The sequence below is a fragment of the Corylus avellana genome, chromosome 7 (assembly GCF_965113065.1).
Source record: "Corylus avellana chromosome 7, dhCorAvel1.hap1.2, whole genome shotgun sequence".
Lineage (NCBI taxonomy): Eukaryota > Viridiplantae > Streptophyta > Magnoliopsida > Fagales > Betulaceae > Corylus > Corylus avellana.
Window position 1 is genome coordinate 12,862,285 of NC_142496.1, and position 22,849 is coordinate 12,885,133.

At 35.4% G+C, this 22,849-nt stretch overlaps 1 pseudogene; it reads left to right on the plus strand.

The window, feature by feature from the left end:
- Positions 1-20,600: 20,600 nt before the first annotated feature.
- On the plus strand, positions 20,601-21,707 carry LOC132185245 (class V chitinase pseudogene; annotated as a pseudogene).
- Positions 21,708-22,849: the final 1,142 nt, after the last annotated feature.

The window sequence follows — 22,849 nt, forward strand, 5'->3', positions numbered from 1 at the left end:
CTTAGTCTTATTTTACACTTAATCCCAAAGCTTTTATCGTACAGTAATATTCTAAGAAAAAGGGTGTAAGAAAATAATGTTCATCAAATTTTCTATTCATATACTCTATAGCTCCGACGTACTACGTCTTAAGTTTCAATGTTTTCACTTAGGTACTACACTTTTATACAATACCATGATTTATCTACCATCTCAAAATATCGACCAAAGCATTTTAATAATATCACTTCTTATCCCTAAGGTATCCCTCAACTTTTGTAGTTTTGAACAATACCCATATAAGCAATCATGAAATACCATTTACGACGTAATAATATATATATATGTACTTACCGAGTGATATATCCGGTTTAGAATAAATGTGGATATTTGTCATGTATTTCTCTCGTTCTAGTTCTCTTTTTACATAAACGCATCACGCCTTTCATTAGTGATACTTTCAGGAATACTTGATTGCCAACTTCAAAATTCACTAGGTGACGTCGTTTGTCAGCATAACTCTTTTGACGGCTTTGAGCTGTTAGCATCCTTTTCCCAAATTAATATGACCTTGTCCTTAGTGTCTTGGATTATCTTCGATCCCACCAATTGCCTTTCACCAACTTCATCCCAATAAAGTGGCAACCTGCATTTGCGTCCATAGAGTACTTCGTATGGTGCCATACCAATAGTTGCCTGGAAACTTTTGTTATAAGCAAACTCGACAACAGGTAAATATTGGATCCACTTAGTACTTTCCTTGACGAATCCAATTACCCTGCACTTTATTTTGGATAGACCAATTCTAATCCTACACTTAGTATTCATCAAGCTCGCAATTTGTGCTATGTGCAATTTATCATATCATTAATTGTCGGTAATTCTATAATCATTTTCTTCCCTTAATTAATCACCACTTAATACTTCATAGCATTTTCTCAATCTCCTTATGATGAGCTAAGCATCATTATTTCCCTTTTTAGATCGCATTCACTATTTTTTTTTTTTCTTATGAAGTCCTAACAACATCAATTTCAAACAATTATTCGATCGCTAGTTCATACCTCAAAATGTCGTAGCCTTCTTCTCGAGCTCACTACGTTTCTTCGATTTTATTTAATCAGCCTTGTCAAAGTGGCTATAAGACAATAATATTTTTCAACATCTCTATCTCTTAATATTCATGATCATGTACCACTAATATGATTATCATTTTCCTCAAAATATAGCTAGATATCAATCCTTATATGGTACCATGATTAGTGATTTGCTTAGGTACAACTGCTATAATTCTTTAAAGATAACAAAACAATCATATACTTATTTTAATTCTACATGACTATGCTTATGCTCATCCCTCAATGATGATAGTAATTCATTTATCCTTTCTCGTCCTGGTGTTTGTACCGACCAATCTTGCCCAAATGGTCGTGTACTTATATGACAAATCTTAGTGTATAATGCAGAAATGAATGAATGTGTAGCTCTAGAATCAAAGAGAGTACACACAAGAGTACCAAATAGAGAAATGGTACCTGTCACTATATCATTGTTCGCTTCATCATTCTCGTCGTCATCTACGGGGGTCAACGTATATACTCTCGCTTGAGCAGGCCTTCTTCGTTGGAAGTCATTCCTTTGTGCTCCAGCTTCCCCTGTAGTATTCATCGGACAATCCTTCTTAAAATGCCCATTTTGACCACATCGAAAACAGCCGGTACTTTCGCTCCTGCAATCTCCAAAATGCATTCTTCCACATTTGGGACAAGCAACCTTCTGACTTCCTACTGGAGGAGAAAAATTCTGGTGATCCACTGGTTTGGAGCCAATCCCTACAACAAATCGTTTAGACGGATAGGATGCCTGAGGCATTGACCGTTTCCTATGTTCGTAAGCTGCAGATGTCTCACGAATTGCCCTCTCAGCAAGGGATGCTACGTTTACTAATCGAGCATAGTTCTTGATCTCATGGCAGACAACTCTTTCCTTGATACGAGAGTTAAGACCATTTTCAAAACGTTCTGTCTTTGATACTTCGTCAGGAATAAGATTAATACCAAACCTAGCTAACTCAGTAAATTTAATTGAGTATTGTTCCACTGACATAGTACCTTGCACCAAGTTCTGAAATTCAATAGCTCTTAACTGCTTTTGTGACCTTGGGAAATATTGCCTATTGAATTCCTCAACAAACCTTTCCCATGTGATAACAATACCAGGTCCTATCAGCTCTACCTGGGACTTCCACCATTTAAGGGCTTCACTAGTTAGCCTTAATACGGTGTATGTCAGCTTTTCCTCATTTGTACACTTGAGCGTGTCATGCAGCAGTTGGATATCTGAAATCCAAGCTTCAGCTACTGTATGTCCTTGAGTTCCATTGAAAGTACGAAACTGCTGATCAGTAAAGTCACGCATCGAGCAACCGATACGCTCGACTGGTGCAACAGGTTGAGACATCCGTGAAATTGCTTCCGTGAATTGCCTAGTAATATCTCCCATAAATTGGACTAATGTTGGGTGTACACCATCATGGAATGCTGGAGGCGAAGGTGGAGGTGGAGGTGGAGGTGGTATTTCATTGTTTTCATTATGAGGTGCTTCGCCTTCCTCAACGACAGGGACATCACGTCTTCGTACCATAATTCTGTATAAATTAATTTACGACTTATCTATATTAAAGCAAACAACAAAATCACTCAAACATGTAAATAACATAGTTGTGCTTCTATCGCTAATACTTTATTCTCAAACAAAAGTTTTTATAAAAAGTTATGAGTATTTTATTTAGTGAAGCTCTTGTGTTGTATACCCTAGTCTAGTATGATACTAACTTTCCCATAGAGCAAACCGCTCTGATACCATAATGTAACGCCCCGATATTCGAACTAGCAAATATCGAAGTCGTGACGCTGCAACTTTATAAAATACAATCTTACAGCGGAATATGTATATTTTTTTCTTTTTCTATGACCTAGGAATAACTTACACAACACAGTTGAGCTGACTGAAATACCTCGAGGTGATATATTATTAAATAAAATAGAAACATGGTTTTCATTACAACATATGTATACACTAGGTGTACCAAATATATGCCACAGACGGCACCTAAATTAACATAGTAATATCTATTAAGTTTACACACATCACCATACATAATAAAAGCGATTAACATAAATGAGACTTGCTCCATAGAGTAAGCATAAATCCTGCAGCAGATGGTCTATCAACCATCAAAACCAGTAAAAGGACCATCGTCCTCACTTTCTATTCCTGCATCAAGATCTATGTAAAGATGACGTTATCATATTTACATAGGCAAACAAGTGAGTAATCTATTTTCCTAGATATAAAGACTAAAAAGACTAGTTTGAACAAATAAGATTAAAGACTAAAATATATAATAATGAATGAGTTGTGAATGCAGCGTAATGACAGATTAGTTTGTGTTTTATGATAATCTTTCTTCAGACCTCTTCTCATGAGCTCTCAGCCCGTTTACGTCCGTTATGTCCCTCACACTTTAGAGGTTTACCTGTTTGGTGCCGGCAACTACACCGCCCCAGCTTAGTTATATATTAGGCCTGTTGGACGGTTATATACCCCCATCCACTGAGATACCGACAGTTCCTCGCGGCAATCCACCCAGCTTGTTCTTAAGGTGGCTATCTTATCAGCCCATTTTATTAGACACATTATGCAGTAGTTGTATTGCAAAATTATATTAATAAGACAAAATAAGAATTCCTATAACAATAAAACAAAGCTAGTACTCAGTAAGTATATCCATACTTACACTCCTTAGTGTAGTATTCTGCTCCACTTCTGCATATAATACATACATACAAACAATACTTTAGTTCATTCTCCAATAATATCATTGTTTAAAGACACTCATCTTTTTATATTTATTTATTATCCGTCACTTCATCTTTACTTACTCATTTTATTATATTAATATAAAATAATCATATATAACTAGTTAAATGACTGAATGTAAATGTTAAATGCATATTTCGGGGATGAGATCAAATGGTCCTTACCGCCAGAAATATGAATAGAAATTTAAATGACATAAAAGAAATGACTGAATGTAAATGTTAAATGCATATTTCGGGGATGAGATCAAATGGTCCTTACCGCCAGAAATATGAACAGAAATTTAAATGACATAAAAGAAATGACTGAATGTAAATGTTAAATGCATATTTCGGGGATGACATCAAATGGTCTTTACCGCCAGAAATATGAACAGAAATTTAAATGACATAAAAGAAATGACTGAATGTAAATGTTAAATGCATATTTCGGGGATGACATCAAATGGTCTTTACCGCCAGAAATATGAACAGAAATTTAAATGACATAAAAGAAATGACTGAATGTAAATACTGTAAAGTAAATAATATATAGATAATATTATAAGTCCTTAATTGATTTTGTCCACTAACTCTTTATTATTAATTCACTTGTTCCATTACTTTATTTTACATTATACGCTTTATTGGGTCTTTAAACAATTAAATGAGGACAAGTAATAAAAGCAATAAATCATGATATTTATACATGAAACACTTACCCAATAATCCTTTAGAAGTAAAACTCCACCAAATCTTCTCTAGGTAGCTAGTTTTAGAAAAACGCTTGAACACTACAAGAAAGATCTAGGCTATATGGTATTTGAGTAGAACTAAGAAATAAAATGAAAGGAGGAGCAAACAATTTTACTTGTTCTAAGATTGTAAAAACTCAAGTGAAAGTGAATTTAGCTATAGGCTCTATTTATAAGAGAATGGATGGTTAGGATTTATTTTTACACATTTGATCTAAGGGTTGAGATGTATTTAATCAAAAGAATGAACCTAGTCCATATTTCATGCTCTATACCAATTGATATTTTCGTCCAAAATGAGGGTAGTGTATTCCGATTCATTTTTCAATGTCCAAACATACTCCGATTGACATGAAATTTTGAGAGTAGATAGAGGACTCCGAAACAAACATTTTATATTTTTGGTTCGACTTCATCCGAGTTCGTTTGAGTCTACTTTTGGCCTGTACAAAGTTTCCTATTCAACTTAGGCTTTAATCTATTTGCATTCCCACTTGGCCACTTGCCTTATTAAATCATTATAATCATGATATTTACTATAATCATCATTACTAGAAGACTTTAAGCTTTCAACAAAGGTGGCTAGCCTTGGTATCTTTCTTTAGCAGTTTTAATCCCATTTAGACAGTATGAAAATTAAGACACTGCTTTTTAGGCCAAAAACTACAAAGCTTCAAATTAATTTCTAACTTCACTAAACACCAATATAAATAATTTATTTACTAGATTGTGTTTAATTATGCTCATAAACATATTAGTGAAGCTAAATTTTAGAATTGAATGGATATACAAAAGATGTCAAAAATCAATGTAATATACTTGTAACACTAAATAGTTATTCAATATCATTAATCCATATATCATTGATCTAATTTATTCATTATATTTTTAATCTATTTAATATTATTTAAATAAGAGTTTTAAAATCTAGGTCGTTACAGGTGGTCATACAACAAATAATCACAAAGAATTTATCACATATATAAGCAAAACAGAGTTAAGGTGAGTAGCATACACATCTCTCATTCACTATGTCATTCGGATATGCACCATCCTTCTTCGTGTGTGCGCGGATGTAATTCTGTGCACGAGTAGGAGGCGTGCCCAGATGTATGGCCTACCGAAAAAATAGAACATGCATATATGTTTAAATATATCTATAGATAAAATGTTTACATCTATAAGTATAGGGTAAATTACACAGTGACTTCCTCATGTGTCACCCGCGCGTAGCTCTTCAACCTAGTGCAATGTGGCGTATTATTCAATGCTTGCAAGCTCTTCATATACGCCGCATAGTCCTACGCAATTAACATTCTTAATATGTTAATACTAACACAATTACAATTACTGACACTACATAACATTAAAGTATAACTCATGACCTACCTTGTTCTTCTGGCTACACCATCTCTCCAACAATATCTCCAAGTCGACGGGGTTGTACTCCGCGAGCTTATCTTGCCCCACTCTCGCCTGTACAGTGGTTGGAGTATCATCCGTCGTAATGGCAAGATATTTCTTTAGCTTGTGCCTCCAAGTCCTCAACTTTTTGCCCATATCTCTGAATGCATCCTTCTTTATGGCCTCCAAGTTGCACTCGGGTGGGACGAAAAAATCTACCTGCACAAGTTCAAAATTGATAAATTAAAAAAACCTAAAATATATGTGTATATGTATATAGATATAAACACACACACACACACACACACATATATATATAACTTAGATCGTATATATACATACATTAGGATTGTTTGACATAATAAAATACACATACCATTAACGTGTCACATATATCCTCCTTGGTATGCAACGGTACCTTCGTCCAGTCGTCCAGTATTCGGACATGATTGCCACTCCTAACGATGTGTCCGGACATTCGTCTAAACCTCGCGGCGCTAAAGCAGATGGGCTGCCATGAAGCATTGAACTCAAGTATGATCCTTTTGCCAGCGGGGACCCCCGGCAACCTGCGCGAGTCAAGAATGGTGACCACCTCAATAACGGTGTTCCCATCTGGATCGGTACCTAACAGATTAAAAATTACCGATGTAAGTTTATTACAATTGAATACTAACTACAAGTAATTAAGACTTATATGCATAACATTTGAGTAAATATACTTACTTATCGTCCGGACCTGTAGAGGGCCTAATCGGTCATCGGGAGCAGGGGGTGGGCTGCGGGTCATCCGTGGCACCTATCCCACCAATCGTGTCTTCCTCGGCCTCTGTCCCACTGTCGTTAGCACCTGCTTTGTATTTTTTTTAGAATGTTTAGAATTTTATGAAGTTGTAGTTATAGTTAAATATAATTGATATCGCACCAATATAGTTAGAAACTTTCAAAACTTTCAATCTTTTGAAAAAACTTTCGTCCGTACCTGTGCTATACTGGCTGTCTAGCCGCTCCACATGGGCCTGAGAACTCTGTCCTAACTCGCTATACGGATACGAATTAGGCCGATACCCCATCTGGGCCATGCCTGCCCGACCGTATGGATTATGGAGAGGGATCTCCCCTTCCATATCACCCAGAATTACTGGTCGATATTCGTCCTGCATCCCCAAAAGCTGAGCAACGTTTTGTTCCTCGCTGTCATCAAGGTCGTCTGATGGAGACCCATGCGACATAGACTGCCGTACTCAAGACGAGCCCCTCGTGCTCTTGTCTTCCCCCTACCGCTCATGGTAATCTGTGAAAACAGCACGTACCCAATTAATTCCTTATACAATGTATGAAATATTCACTACTTTATATGTATGCATGACTCACATATTAAAAATAAGATATATACCAGATTTTACCCAATGCATAGCTTAATTAAGAGTGTTGATGTAATGTGCATGTAGTGAACCACAACCAATTAAACTATATATATATATAGGGAAAAATCCACTTTACCCCCCTGAAGTTTCAGGGGTTTTCAATTTGAACCCCAAAGTTTAAAAATTGGCAATGTACTCCCCTCAATGTTTCAAAAATTTTCAATTTAAACCTTCCGTTACTAATTTCCGTTAAATTGGACAGAAATTTTTTTAAAAAAGCATGAGGGTAATTATGTAATTTTAGAGATTTAAGTCCAATTTGACGGAAATTAGTAACGGAAGGTTTAAATTGAAAATTTTTGAAACATTAGGGGTGTACATTGCCAATTTTTAAACTTTTGGGTTCAAGTTGAAAAACTCCTGAAATTTCAGGCGGGTGAAGTGGATTCTTCCCATATATATATATTCAACTTTTATTCAATCACATACGCTTGGGTTGAATTTAAGTCGGGTTTGACGTATTCGATATGATCCTGCGGATCGTGATTAATATCTCTGATTGTGGTATTTTTGTGTCCAAAAATATCAATAATAAAAATTACCACTCGCAATAGTACGAATCCTGTAGGATAGGGCTATATTGAGGGTGTCGAACCTCAAGGACTGCAGGGATTTTATTATCAAAATTCAAAAGATTAAAATTAACTTAATTAAAAGGAGATTTGATTTGATTTGCTTTAAAACTAAAGTGCATGAAAATAAAAGAGATTTAAAATAAGAGGGAGAGTGTAGGGTATTGACTTCACCTCTATCCGCACAACAATGGCTAATCATAATTAATCCCAGAAATTCATTCTATGCATGTTATAAATAAACAAGAAACTACCTTATTGAAGAATAAGCATAATCTATCGTCGGTTGGCACGGATAGTCCACCTAACCACTAAGATGCGGTACGACCCGTCTTCCCTTGGTATAAATTATCAAATTCTTTAATAGGATACATACAATCAATGAATAAGTGTAACCCATCTTCGGTTGGCACGGATTGTCTACCTAAATTACACTAAACTAGGGTGTAGTACAATCCGTCTTCCCTAGGCATGACCTATCAAATCCTATTGATCATATGTCAATTAAACCCATTGCATAACCATCATCCTCATAATCACAGAAAACAAGAATGATTTGAGATCAACAAAAGTAAAATATTTTCTAAGACAAGAGAAGAATTTCACAAATATTGATTTTTGAATTTAAGAACAATTGCATTTAATAATTAAGAACATAGTCAAAAGGTAGCAATTCTCATAGTTATACAATCAACAAGCATAAATTGAAATTCTAGAAATTAAATACAATCAAACCATTGTGCTTGGATAGGATTATATCAACACCCCACGAAGGGGTTTAGCCACTCATGATCTTCTAAATTCTAAAGACAATTTTCTGATTTCTAGCTCTAGGAAGCGGTGTCTCTTTTCTCAATGCTTAGAGGTCTATTTAGACGGCTTAGGAAAGTCCTAAAAGCCCTAGTAATCCTAGAAATTTCGAAGATTTAAGTCTAAATCCAATTAGGATAAAGAAAACCTAAGTCCAAATCGGAATAGGATTCGCACAGAATTGCGTTCCTGTCTTGCGGGACGATTTTGGCAGTGTGACGCTCCAAATTAGGAAAATGATATTTCACACTGATTTGTATAAATTTGAGTTAGCTTTCCAATTCCTCTTGAATCACCTCAATCGGATATTTGAGATAAAAGTTATGGTCTAAATACCGAGATGTATGCAGAATCCAAATTTGAATCTAATCCGATTTTGACTCCAATTTGAGAAATTCCGAATTAATCTCTTCTTTTATTTGATTAAACTTAACCACAACATATAGGTCCTCTATTATGATTGGCTAAGCTTAATCATCTCAAAGTGTGCTTTTAGGGCCAAAATCAATGGAATTAATTACATCTTTATTTATAACCTGAAAACACAAAAACAAAACAAAATCAAACAAATAACAACGCTAAGGAATTAACATATTCAAATTAAGGGGCTTGAATGTGCAACATTCGGCGCTTATCAATCTCTGGTTAATAGGAGCGGCTCACACTCATAGTAGTTGGCACATGCATCCTAAGGCCCTTCACCCTAACCAACGTCGTATACGTTTCTAAGTTTAGTCCTTACAGCGCAAGCCCAATCTGGGTCCCTATCATCTTGTACGTAAAACACCTGGTCAACTTGTGAAGTTAGCACATACTGCTCATTAGTAATCAGCTCTCCCGTGTAGACAAGGTTTTTGAAGTTGACAAGTATTATGCCAAATTCGTCAACCTTGTACCCATTGTACCTCGTGTTGTCCGCACAATCACATCTGAATATAAAGTACTTAGTCCTGTCGTAGTACTCAATCTCAAGTACTTCCGTTAACTTTCTGTAGTACGTTTCGCCATCAAGAATCGGCATACACACCCCGCTGTTCTGAGTCCTCTACAATGCATTACCAATTTGTCACCAAGTTCCTTCTTGGATTGATCGTCCAATCGATCGACCTGTGAATATATTACGTACAATGAAAACGTAAGGTTAGTTGCTTTAGTTGATTTGAAAAACAACTCGCAAATATACTCCGACAATTCTTTTGTTAAACATCACATTATTCTTACGTAGTCACGGTACCACTCGCAGAACAGCTCATAATGTTGGGTTTCCAACTAATCCTTTGTTGTTCACCCCCTACAATTCGAAATTAGGTTTATTATAATTCAAAACTAATGGTACAAGTTCATTGAATATACAATATGCCAATGAAGGACCTCGACTTACATCTGTAATTGAAGGAACTCGTCCGAGTTGAACACAATATACCGGTGACTCTGTGTCATTGTGATTCGGTCGAGTCGGACTCGTGTTCCATGTTCCTTTGAACCATTCAGATTTCTTTGTATCCTATTGTGAAAGGTTGGTGTATTATCTAAATATCTCAAACAGAACGTCATCAACTTAGTTGCTATGTAGCCCTCCGCAATGCAGCCCTCTGGAGCCGCTTTGTTGCGCACATTAGATTTGAACACTCCAAGGCTCCTAAATATGAACCAATACAATCAATCAGTTCAGTTAGTACTTGTCTTGTATTGGAGTGAAAAATAAAAATCAAGACTATCCGTAAACAAATTTTATCTCTCTGCCGGATACATTCACCTATACTGTACTGGTCCACCAAGTCCGAATTTACAGACAAGATGCACGACCACATGAACCATGCTAGTAAAAAAGCTGGGGGAAAAACCTGTTCCATCTTGCACAACGTGATATGTCACCCTGTAGTCGGTCAATATCCTCTTGTGTCAATGTTGTTGAACATAGGCTCCTGAAGAATGCAGATATCTTAATAAGAGGTCTAACCACGTTGCTTGGAAGTGATCCACGCAATGCAATAGGTAGAAGCTACTGCATCAATACGTGACTATCATGACTCTTTAACCCCGATATTATACGGTCCTTAAGTCGTACACAACGGAAAATGTTCGAGGCATATCAGTCGGGCACACTTACATTTCGGCAACCTAAATAAAATACTTTTCTTCTTCCACAATACATTAGAAGTATTTGTCTTCTACTTCTTTCCTTTTTGTTTATCATCCGACCTTGCCTGACCGGCGTTCTCATCCCCAAACACCATCCCTTCTAATTGGCTCATGATTTCATCTCCACTTGGCACATCAGGGGCACATTCTAGTTCTATGTTTCTGTCACATGTTCTTTTGTTCCGCCTCCAGGATGATCCATGGGCAAGTATCGCCTGTGCCCCATAAAACACCATTTATGGCCATGTTTTAACAATTTCGACCTTGTCGAGTGCATACAGCAAGAACATGCCTTCTCATCCATAGTAGACTATCCAGACAAATCTGCGTATGCTGGAAAGTCATTAATTGTCCATATCAACTGCGCTCTCATAACAAAATTATTTTTCTTTGAGACGTCATATGTGCGTACCCCTACATTTTATAGTTCTTGTAATTCCTCAATTAAGGGTTGAAGGTAGACATTTATATCCATTCCAGGTGAACTTGGGCCCGAGATAATCAAGGATAGTATGAAAGACGTCTGTTTCATGCACATCCAAGGAGGCAAGTTGTAGGGCACAAGCATTACAAGCCAAGTACTGTGAGATGTGCTCATGTTCCCAAATGGATTAAATCCATCCGAGGTTAGTCCGAGCCTTACGTTTCTGCTGTTCGTTGAAAACTCTGGATGTAAATTGTCGAATGACTTTCATGCTTCGCCGTTGGCTGGATGCGTCAATACGCCGTCTTTAGTGCGGCCTTCTGCATGCCACCTCATAAAGCGTGCAGTATGCTCTGACATAAACAGCCTCTGTAGTCGTGCTATGAGTGGAAACCACCACAACACCTTCACCAGACGTTTCTTGCCCGACGATATGGGTTGACCATCCTCATCTAAATTGATTGCATCCATCCATTTAGATTTTCCACAGACGGTACATGAATCCAACTCCTTATTGCCCTTCCAGAATAACATACAGTCATTACAACATGCCGAAATCTTCTCATACCCGAGTCTCATGTCTCGTAAAAACGTTTTCGCCTCATATGTATTAACTGGCAGAGTTTCATCATTCTCAGACAGCAACTGATTGATGAACTCTAGGAAAGTCGAGAATATCGCGTTACTAAGTCCACCAACGCACTTCAAGTTGTGCAGGTGTACAGTCACACTTAGTTTGCTATGTTTTGTCCCAGTATGAAGTGGTTTCTCCGCTTTTTTAAGAAGGTTGTAATACTTTAGTGCGTCACCTTCAACGGCTTCTTCGTTCACAATTTCTTTACCCCCTTGCACCACGACCTGAGGCTCACAATTGTCTTCCCTAACTACTTCGTGCATGCCGAATAAATCACGCAACATTGCATGCATGTCTCCATCCTGATTTGCGCTTGCACCCGCATCTGAGGCCGGGCGAGTTGAATTAGACCCTGTACATGCTTTTCACCGTGATAGTACCAGAGTGTGTATTTCGGCATCATTCATTTTCCCCCTGTCAAGTGGTCAAATGCAAAACCTGGCAGGTGGCGCCTGTTATTTCGACAAATCTTACAAGGGCAATAGATGAATCCATCAGGGGTTCTACAGTTACTAACTGTAAACTTCACGAACAATCTACACACGTCTCTGTATTCCCTTGTACCTCTAGACTTTGTCATCAAACTCTTGTCCATTTTCTCTACGTACATAAATTATGAATAAATATATAAGACTTAAAAAATATAAACCTATATATTCTCATATAGGTTTAAATTTTTTATGTGCAAATATAACTCTCTGTTAATTAACAAATATAATAAATATTCATGCGTGTATATATATATATATATATATGCATTTGTTATATATGGGGACCCTAAAATAAAACAAAACTAGGTTAGTTATTTAATTAACAAATATATCCAGTATTCATGGATATGAATTTGTTATATAAGGGGATAGTACCAAAGTGTGTATTTTTAACACTTATCTAATATAATTAATCTTGAAAAACCAAAAAAAAAAAATACTCGATCCAAATTTAAACATTTTGTTTGGTGGAGACCCTAAACAAAATAATTCTAGCTAGGTTATTTTATAAGGTTGTTCTATAACATCTACCTAGCTAGGTTCGTTATGAGGACCCTAAATACAATAAATATTCTAGGTTAAATGTCATTCTTTGGCATTAGTAGGTGATGACATGCATAGGTCATACAACTTCTGAATATAGAATAATATAGCAGCTTTAAAATCCATAATATCATGACATATCTACTAATTCAATAATTAGTTGCATCAATTAATATGATCATTTCTTTGTAAACATTAATCTTTCCTTGTTTCTTTTTGCATTGAATTTGGATTGTTGTTGTCGGCTTGTATTATTATTATGTCATTTGCAATATAGAATATATTGGATTTTTTGTTTGGTTTATATATTTATTTATTTTATATGATATATGCAATAGATTAAAATAATTTTGAGTGTTTTGCAAATATTTTAAATGGTTTTGAATATATTTTGTGTTTTAGGTTATGTGTTTAATTATGATTAAATTTGTTTTAAAAACTCAAAACAAAAGTGTGGAAGAAAATAATAGTCTCAAAAACAAAGTCATGACTTTTTACTTATTCATTTGGAGTCTCTCTAAGTTTGACAAGGTTTGCACTTTTGCCAACTCTTTTTCCCTTTAAATCCATAGAATTCAGATTGAATCCTCATGTTGTGTGAATTTATAACTTACAAATTAATAAGGGATCAATGTACGTTTATGATATTTGAATATTAATCATTCCTTTCAATATTAAGACTCATTATATTTTAATATTAATTAAACAAAGTCTTAAATTAAATCTCTATAATTCACCACGTACTACACGTACTTAGAAGGTCAAATGATTGAAAGGAATGATTAAAATTGATATAATGTTCTATAAATTCCTTACTCTAATAAGCCAACTTTTTCAGGTAAACAAAAAAAGAAAAAAGAAAAAAGAAAGCCACATTTAAAAAACTATTATATTTTGAAACAAAAACCTAGCTAGCATGAGAAACATCATTTTGCATGCATGTGCATATACAACGTACAATAAGTAATAGATATACAAAAAAAATTAAATAAAACAAACACCTAAATTAAATGCTCTCAAATAGAACATCCAGTGCATTAACGAAACATCATGCGGATTCATGACAAAATAAAACATAAATATAAAACATATATATATATACCTACTAGAGAGATGATATTGCCGGAGAAGTTAAGGTGGGAGAACTGCCGGAGACGGCGACGGTGACGACAACGTATTGGAGCTGGCCCGCCGGAGATGAGAGTGAGCTTAAGAGAGAGTGTGCTAGCTACCGTTCCAAGTTGAGAGATAGAGCTGAGAGAGAGAGATCGGGAGATGAGGGAGTTGAGGAAGAGTGAGGGAGAGGCCAGATTGGAGCTAAGGGAGGAGAAGAAAAGAAAGAAAAATGGGGGAGGGAGGGGTCGTTCTGGCCTGGGTGGGAGAGAAGAAAAAGTGGGGACGGAATGAGGAAAAAAAGAAAGAAAATAATTAAGAAGCATGGCTGGGCGATGGGACGGCCAGCAAGCGCTGGCCTTCCCAAGGCACGGATCTTGACGTGCCACATAAGGCATGTCAGGAATTTCTGACGTGTCACATAAGACACGTTAGAAATTTCTCACGTGCCACATGTGGCACATCAGAAGAAATTCCTGACGTGCCGCATGTGGCACGTCAGAAGAAATTTCTGACGTGCCGCATGGGGCACATGAGAAGATATTTCCGATGTGCCGCATGTGGCACGTTAGATATTCCGGCGTGCCTCATGTGGCACGTCAGGATCCATGCAAATAATATGCTCAAATCTTCATGTGTTTAATTATTAATTGGCTTCCATTAAATATCTTTTTGTTTATTAATGTTAAGTCTCAAACTTCATTTGTTAGCAAAATATATATAAAGGTTATTTATTTCTTAATTTGCAGAAGTACTTCATATCTGTGGGAAGATTAAAATTAACTCTATCTATATATAGGAGTCTCCAAATTAATGAGGCCTTGATATATATTAATCTTAACCCAGATGTCATGGTTTATTAATTACTTGATGTTGGATTCCATCACATGTGAAACTCCAACACTTGTTGAATGTATAAAAGAACATAAAATTAAAACACAAGTCAAACAAAATGCATCGTTCAATGCTTCAATGGAAGTCGAAGACATCGTTTGGCTAAAAAGAGCGTTTGAACGGCATTAAAACACAAGCCAAACAGAATACATTAATGTTCGAATTGACGATAGAAGCATAGTTCAAATGAGAGACAAGCAGAGAGGTTTAAAAAATTTCAGTCATTGAACGCAGGCCAATTAAATAGAAAGCCATGCATTTCAAATGTGCTGGGAAACCTGATGGCGATTAGCTTGTTATATATTGAAGTGTTTTAATAAAAAAATAGTTTTATTTTTTCTTCCTTGTCTTTTTTTCTAATATTGCTTCCACTTTGAAAAACGCTATGCCGACTCCAAAAACTTGTTTATCACAATTTATGTGGAATTAATACTATGAAGCAATAAACAATTCAATCACCCAAAATATATAAAGCAATAAAGAAGCAAACACAGATATTTTGGTTACAAAGAGAAAACCTTTTAGAAACCGATCTAAAAGTAAAACCTCTCTGGGGTAGCCAAACCTAGGAAATCACTATCAAAAGATTATCCAGAGATTACAGACACTAGGAACACTTACAACCCTTTGCAAGACCTTGGCTCTGTAAGATCGACAAGTCTACAACTCGTCTCCTTGCTCACAATCTTCTTCAACGTGATTCTCCTTTACCGGACCCTTCCGATAGACTTCTCAACCGTAGATTTATCAAATGAATAACTAAAACTCTAAGGGATTCAATTTAACACTCACCACATATGATCTTTCTTAGCACAGCCTCCGACGAACTCTCTGGGGTAAAAAATTTGTACCTCTCTCTTCTATAATGATGTATATATACCCCCGACAAAATCTTAGACCTAACCCACTTAAAATCATGTTTTTGGGCCTAAAACTTACGGGGTGTCCGGACAGGGCCTTGCGGAGCAAAAATAAGGTTTTTGGAAATGTGGTCCGGACCCGGGGAAGGCCTGTCCGGACAGGGCATGCAATGGGTGAAACATCATTCTGGAAATGCTGTCCAGTCTTGATCAACAGCTCTGATCGATGAGCGTTTGTGGTCTGATTGAGCTGAAATTTTGCGGAGGCGTTCATAACACATGAATCTACATTATGAACGGTGGAGATTGGATTCTGAGTATTCTATATTAGTGTTTGAGTCCGTAAACAGTAGCCTCTGCATTTTGGAACTGAATTAAGCCAACACAAGAACTAACACACTTCATCATAACAAAAGCAATCGATGTTATAACCAATTAATCAGCACGTACATTCGGGTTTGTTTGAGTCTATTTGGTCAAGAACCAAATTAAGCTACCATTAATGGTAAAGATAGGTGCTAGTGATTACTGATAAACCTATATGGGTGGGTTTCAAAGTCCAATAATATACAAGTATCCAAGATAAGCACCCAAAGGCTGAATGGTGAAAGCTGGTTTGGTTTTGCTATATATGCTATCCCAATTAAAGCATGCGCACTTTCTTGTTATGCATGGCTAACAGTCAGAAATTGTCTTGTATTTTTGAATGTTGAAATGGGGCTATAAAGGGGAAGTAAACTGTTTGTTTTGTAGAAATATTATGAATGTTGGGATCATATTATATATTATTTATAAATATAGTATAAATAAACCTGATATATATTGACGTGTCACTTTGACACGTCAATAATTTTTGACGTGTCAAATATTGACACGTCAGTAAATCCTGACGTGTTAGATTCAACACGTCAATAAATATTGACGTGCCACTTTTGACACGTCAATAATTACTGACGTGGCAAAATTTTGTTACTGTTTGGTACGTTAGAAACCATCAGGTTTTTTGTAGTGACATAATATTAAGTATTATTAATGTCGTCCTCAAAAGATAGTTCAATCGGTTGGGGACCACGCCTCATGAAGCTGATGTCACTAGTTTGAAACCCCCCCCTCCCCCCTCTTGTGCGGAGTCTGCGGACATTTCAAAAAATAAAAAGTATTATTAATGTCCAAATTAAGTAAGGAAACAAATAATACAAATCAAATTATTATGTATTAATACTTTTAGTAACTTTAATATTTTTAATTCAAATTTAGAAAAGGTTAGAGAAGAAGATTTTTTTTTTTTTTTTCTACATATACTTTGTGCATATAATAATAGATAATTTATAAAATAAGATTTATTTTTTTTCTAAATAATAAGCCATTGAAAAACAATTTGATTAATAATAGATTATCTACAAAATAATAAGTCCTACCCAATTATTTCGGATTTTTTTTTTCTCTCTCACATATTTAACTTCCTTTTTTTTTTCTTCCTACGTCTCTCTCTCAACTCTTCAAATATAACAACCTAAAAAATCAACCTAAAGTAATTATTCTTCTTAATCTTCCATGTGTATGTTTTTTATTTGAGAAAAACTACAACTTTGTTTTTTTTTTTGTTTTTTGTTTTTGTTTTCTCTCTCCACTCTTCAACAATAATTACCTAAAAATTCAATTCCAAAGTAATTCTTATTCTTAACCTTTCACAAACGAAATATTTTAAAAAATCAATTTTTAAAATTGTACTTATTAAAATTGCAATATCAAACAAACCCTTAATAGAATAACACAACCCTCTTCAAACAATTATAATTGAGTATTAACTGTATTTGTAGGTTGTTTATTTTTTTCAGTTTGTTCTTTGATGAAAATTGTAACTTCTGAATTAAGATAATAAATTGTTTGGATTTTTAGTGGGCTAATGGAAGATTATAGTGTGTTTATTTGATTTTTATGCAAAAAAAAGAATAGAAACTCTTTTGAAACACTAAAGAGATAATTAAACATTGAATCTGAGATGATTTATCTGATCGCGTTAAATGTTGAGTGCAATATTTTTGTTTTATTAGTACTTATAAAATAAAAGGATTTTGTTTATTTTTGCACTATATTTGATTCTGTCTAGGGTTTCTATTTAATTGAAAATTTTGTTACTTCAATTTATCTTTGTGTATCTATGTATAAATTTTTCACGACAGTCAAGGGCGAAGGGAGGGGGGTCGAGATATGCCCCCTCTCAACCTCCAAAAATTTCTCTTGCCCTAGTAGATTTTTTATGGATATCCTGAATGCCCACCCTCAACTACTCTCAAGAAGGGCATCAACATTACTGGCAGCGGCGGCAAGCAGAAAACGATTCTCAGACTTTTAGTTCCACTGTTTCAAACTGTTTCAGAGATGAAATTAGGTCAGCCACGAAGAAGACGATGCATAGTAGTTACAGATGGCGCCATTTAAAAACTGGCCTTTATTATATGACAAAAACGATGCGTTTCAATTAAACCTGTGTGTTGCGTTTTCTTTTTTCTTTTTTCTTTTTTTTCTTAATGAAAAATACTTCGTAGTCCGTAACTGAGGGTTGAGAGTTGAATTGCGTGAAGTGGACTTCAATATATAAAAAGCTGCGTTTCAATTAAACCGCAAATGCGTTTCAATTTGAGGAAGTTTGAAAAACCTTAAACAACATATTTGATGCATGTTAAAATTAAACCCGTGAGTTGAAATCAAAATTTTATTTTTACTTTCTGAGATAAAGTTATATATGATAGATAGAAAAAATCAAGAGAATAAATGAATAAAGTAATTTTATCTATAAATATAAAATTAACATTATCACAAATTCAATGTAAATTCAATAACGATTGATTTTTTATGAAACTTTAACTTTATTATTATTATTATTATTATTATTATTATTATTTTGCATTTGCATATCTATGAAAGAATTTACAGTACTCATGGATTGGAAAGCTTGTTGAGAAGATGATAGAGATGAAAAGGGATATTGTATATCCATTGGTTTATTCATTAGTGATATTATCATTGATTTTGCTAGTTGTAAAATCTACCATTGAAATATCATTTTTAACAATAAATATTGTTAAAAATTGTTTACGTACCCGAATGAGAGATTAGTAAATGAAGGATTGTGTGATTGCGCACATTGATAATGCTATATTCAAGACTATTAACAATGAACAAATCATGTAATGATTTTAAAATATAAAGACTAGTGGAGAACAATGGAATAAATTAATATTAAATGTTAGAATATATGGAAAATATATTATATTTGCTATATATTTCATATGTTCTAACATTAGGCGTGACAGAAAATATATATGTAAGTTACATTTATATATTTTAAAAAATAATTAAATTTTGTTGAATTATTTATTTATTTTGTTACTTATATTTTTAAAAAAATTAATCAATTTTTGTTCAACTTTATGTTTTAACCTTGACCCCCCTAAACTAGAATTATGGCTTCGCCACTGACGACAATAAATTGATTATTTTTATGTTTGTTTCTCTAGAAAATTTATTTGTATTGAAATATAATAGGTTGACCAATAAGATTTTATGTTTTAATTCATTTGAATATTTTATTGGATTTTTTTTTTTTTTTGTGATTTACTCGGATTTTCTAGCATTTTTTTGAAAGTCTTGATGTGATTTATTTGATTAGATTTTTTTTTTTTTATTGAGTGAAGATTTTATTTTGATTGTATCTCAGACATTGTAACGATGGAGCATACCATTCCATCCCACACAAGAGGGGGGAGAGGGATTCGAACTAGTGACCTCCGCTTCATTAGGCATGGTCCCAACTGATTGAGCTACCTCTTGAGGATGATTGATTTGTTTTAATGAGAAAGCAATGACTACTATTTCAAAAAAGAAGGAATGAAATATATTCTTGGTAGGATTTTGTTTATTTTACTATGTATTTTTTTGAAAAGATTAGAACTTTATGGGTTTTATTTGTATTGAAATATAATAAGTATCTGATCAACAAAATGAGATTTTCCTACTAATTTTCTATTAATATTTTGATAATCAGAATTCAAGTTTTCTTCTTACTATTTTTTAATTTTTTTCTTTTATATTTTTCATTAAGTACATGTTTGGTACACTTCAAAAAAGAAAAAGTACATGTTCAGTAATATACTAGTGTATAACATTTAGTATGTATTTTCATTAAAAGATGCATGATAGATTTTTACACACACCTATTTTAACTTATAATGAAAAGTAAGATGTGATGCGTTTAAATTTTTAAAATTAAATTATAATAAAGAACCCGCGCATTGCGCAAATTATATGCTAATTAGTATAAGAACAAAATAGGAATGAAAAGACGGTTACGGTTAACGATTATTAACTAAAATCACTAACCCGCCAAAGAAAAGAACATGACATGGAAGCCTGATGCCAGCCACAGGTTCGTCCCGATCCTAGTTACATTAATGGCGGTGGTCATGATTAATTAATGCATGGAACGTACAACAATATTAATCAAGTAAATTATATCAGATAAAATTGGTAAAAATCAAGTGAATTACTCCAAAGACAAAGAGGGAGAGGGAAGGATAAAAAGGAAAGCCTATATATACGCTTGCACTCTCTTCTTAAATCTTCAAGCAATACCTCTCATAGCCTATAAGCCTATCGCAAGCAAGAGCCTACTACCTCGCCTTCCCTTCAATGGCTTCGCCTAATGATGATCGTGTAGTGAAAGGCGGATACTGGTATTGCGACAATAAGCTCCCAACCCCGGTGGCCAGCATACCTTCGAACAATTTCACCCATCTTTTCGCTGCCTTTGCGGAGGTCAACCCCACCACCTATGAAGTTACCTTTCCTGAAGAACATAGGGAGCAGTTCTCAACCTTCACCCTAACCGTGCAAGGAATAAATCCAGATGTTACAACCCTTTTATCCATCGGTGAAACTGGAGTATCTACCACTTCGACCTTTGCTTCATTGGCTAGCCACTTCAATACCCGCAAATCGTTCATAAATTCCTCAATAAGTCTAGCCAGGTCTTACGACTTCCATGGCCTTAGCCTCCACTGGCTGTACCCCTCCACGAAGGAAGAAATGGCCAACCTTGGCTCACTCCTCCTTGAATGGGGAGCTGCCGTGAAGCATGAGTCCGAGTTGACCGGCAATGACAAGTTGCTTCTTGTCGCAGCGGTCTATTACAGGCCAACATATCGGACGTTCCTCTATCCCGTTGATGCTATTGCTGGGAGCTTGGACTGGATCAACCTAGTGGCGTATGACTTCTATAACCCCGCTCTCTCATGGAATGCTACTGGACCTTTTGCTGCATTGTACAATGGACATATCCATGAAATAATCCCACGTTCTGCGGATCACGGCATCATTGAATGGAGTCAGTCAAAGGTGACCGCCACAAGAATAGTCCTCGGCCTTCCATTTTACGGCGCTGCGTGGCTTCTAGATCTTGATATAGATCTAGAAGATTCTACAAGGACTGACATATTTGCCCCGGCTGAAGGACCGGCTGATGGACAGGCTGATGGAGTATATGTTGATCCCTCAGATGGGACCATACTTTATAACCAAATCAAGTATTTCGAAGAGAGACACCCCGAAGGCATTCAGGAATACAGTGCCGACTATGTTGTAGACTATTTCAGTGCTGAGAATATTTGGATTGGTTATGATGATATCAAAAGTATCACTGCTAAGGTTAAAGATGCTAAGAATGAGTTCAAGTTGCTCGGCTACTATGCATGGCATGTGGGCGGTGACAGGCAGGGGATTCTTTCAATCACAGGTTAGTATGAATTCAATCATTCATTTATATCTTCTCCAAATCATTATGCATGCATCTATAGTTTGCCATTGACGTAAAAAGAAGAAGTAGAAAAAAAAAAAAAAAAAAAAAAAAAAAAAAAAAAAGAAGCAGAAGAATATTTGGTCACTGGAATTGGCACTTGAACCACTTCTAAAGGTCTTTGGGCAAATTATGAGGCCTCATGGCATTGATGGTGTTTCAACCGCCTCCTACAGCCAGCTTGGGTTGATTATTAATGTTTTAATAAGTTGATTATTGGGTATGCTAGAGTCTTTTTGCTATCTATGAAATGTTGATGCGTCAGCGTGTAATTGATTGGAAGATGTAAAATCAGATTTTACCCGTTCTTATTGAAATTAGATTCTCCTAATTTGAATTTGTAAATCTTCATCATTCTAACTTGTAACTCTTCTTGTTGTCATACGTAGCTTTTGAAGCATGGGATGCACTGGCATTGGGACCGGCACCGGAACCGGAACTGGAACTGGCACCAGCAACAGCACTGGCACCTGCACCTGCACAAGCACCAGCATTGGGACCGACACTGGAACTAGCACCAGCACCAACACTGGCACCTGCACCTGCACCTGCACAAGCACTAGCACCGGCACCTGCACCTACACTGGCACCGGCCCCAACACCGGTAACGCGTATACGTTCGTCAAGCATCCGTTATCAACCAAAAGGCAAATAATCAGATATGTCCTGTTTAGAAGCTTATATTATCGACATTAAGGCCAATAATCAGATGTGTCGTGTTTAAAAGCTTGTATTATCCACAATAAGGCCAATTATCATATGTGTTATAAGGCCAATAATCAGATCAAGCTCGTGTATTTGTAACTTACGAACAATAAGGCCAATTATCACACACACACACACACACATACACACACACACACACACATATATATATATATATATATATATATATATATATATATATATATATATATATAGGGTGAAGACAAACACAACGCCGGCGTGCGTGCTAAGCACACTAAGCAAAAAAAAAATTTTTTATTAAAATATTAAAAGAAAATTTTTTTTGCCTGACGTGCTGTGAATCACGACCCATATATATATATATATGGTGTGTTGTAAGGTCAATAATAAGAAATGTCTT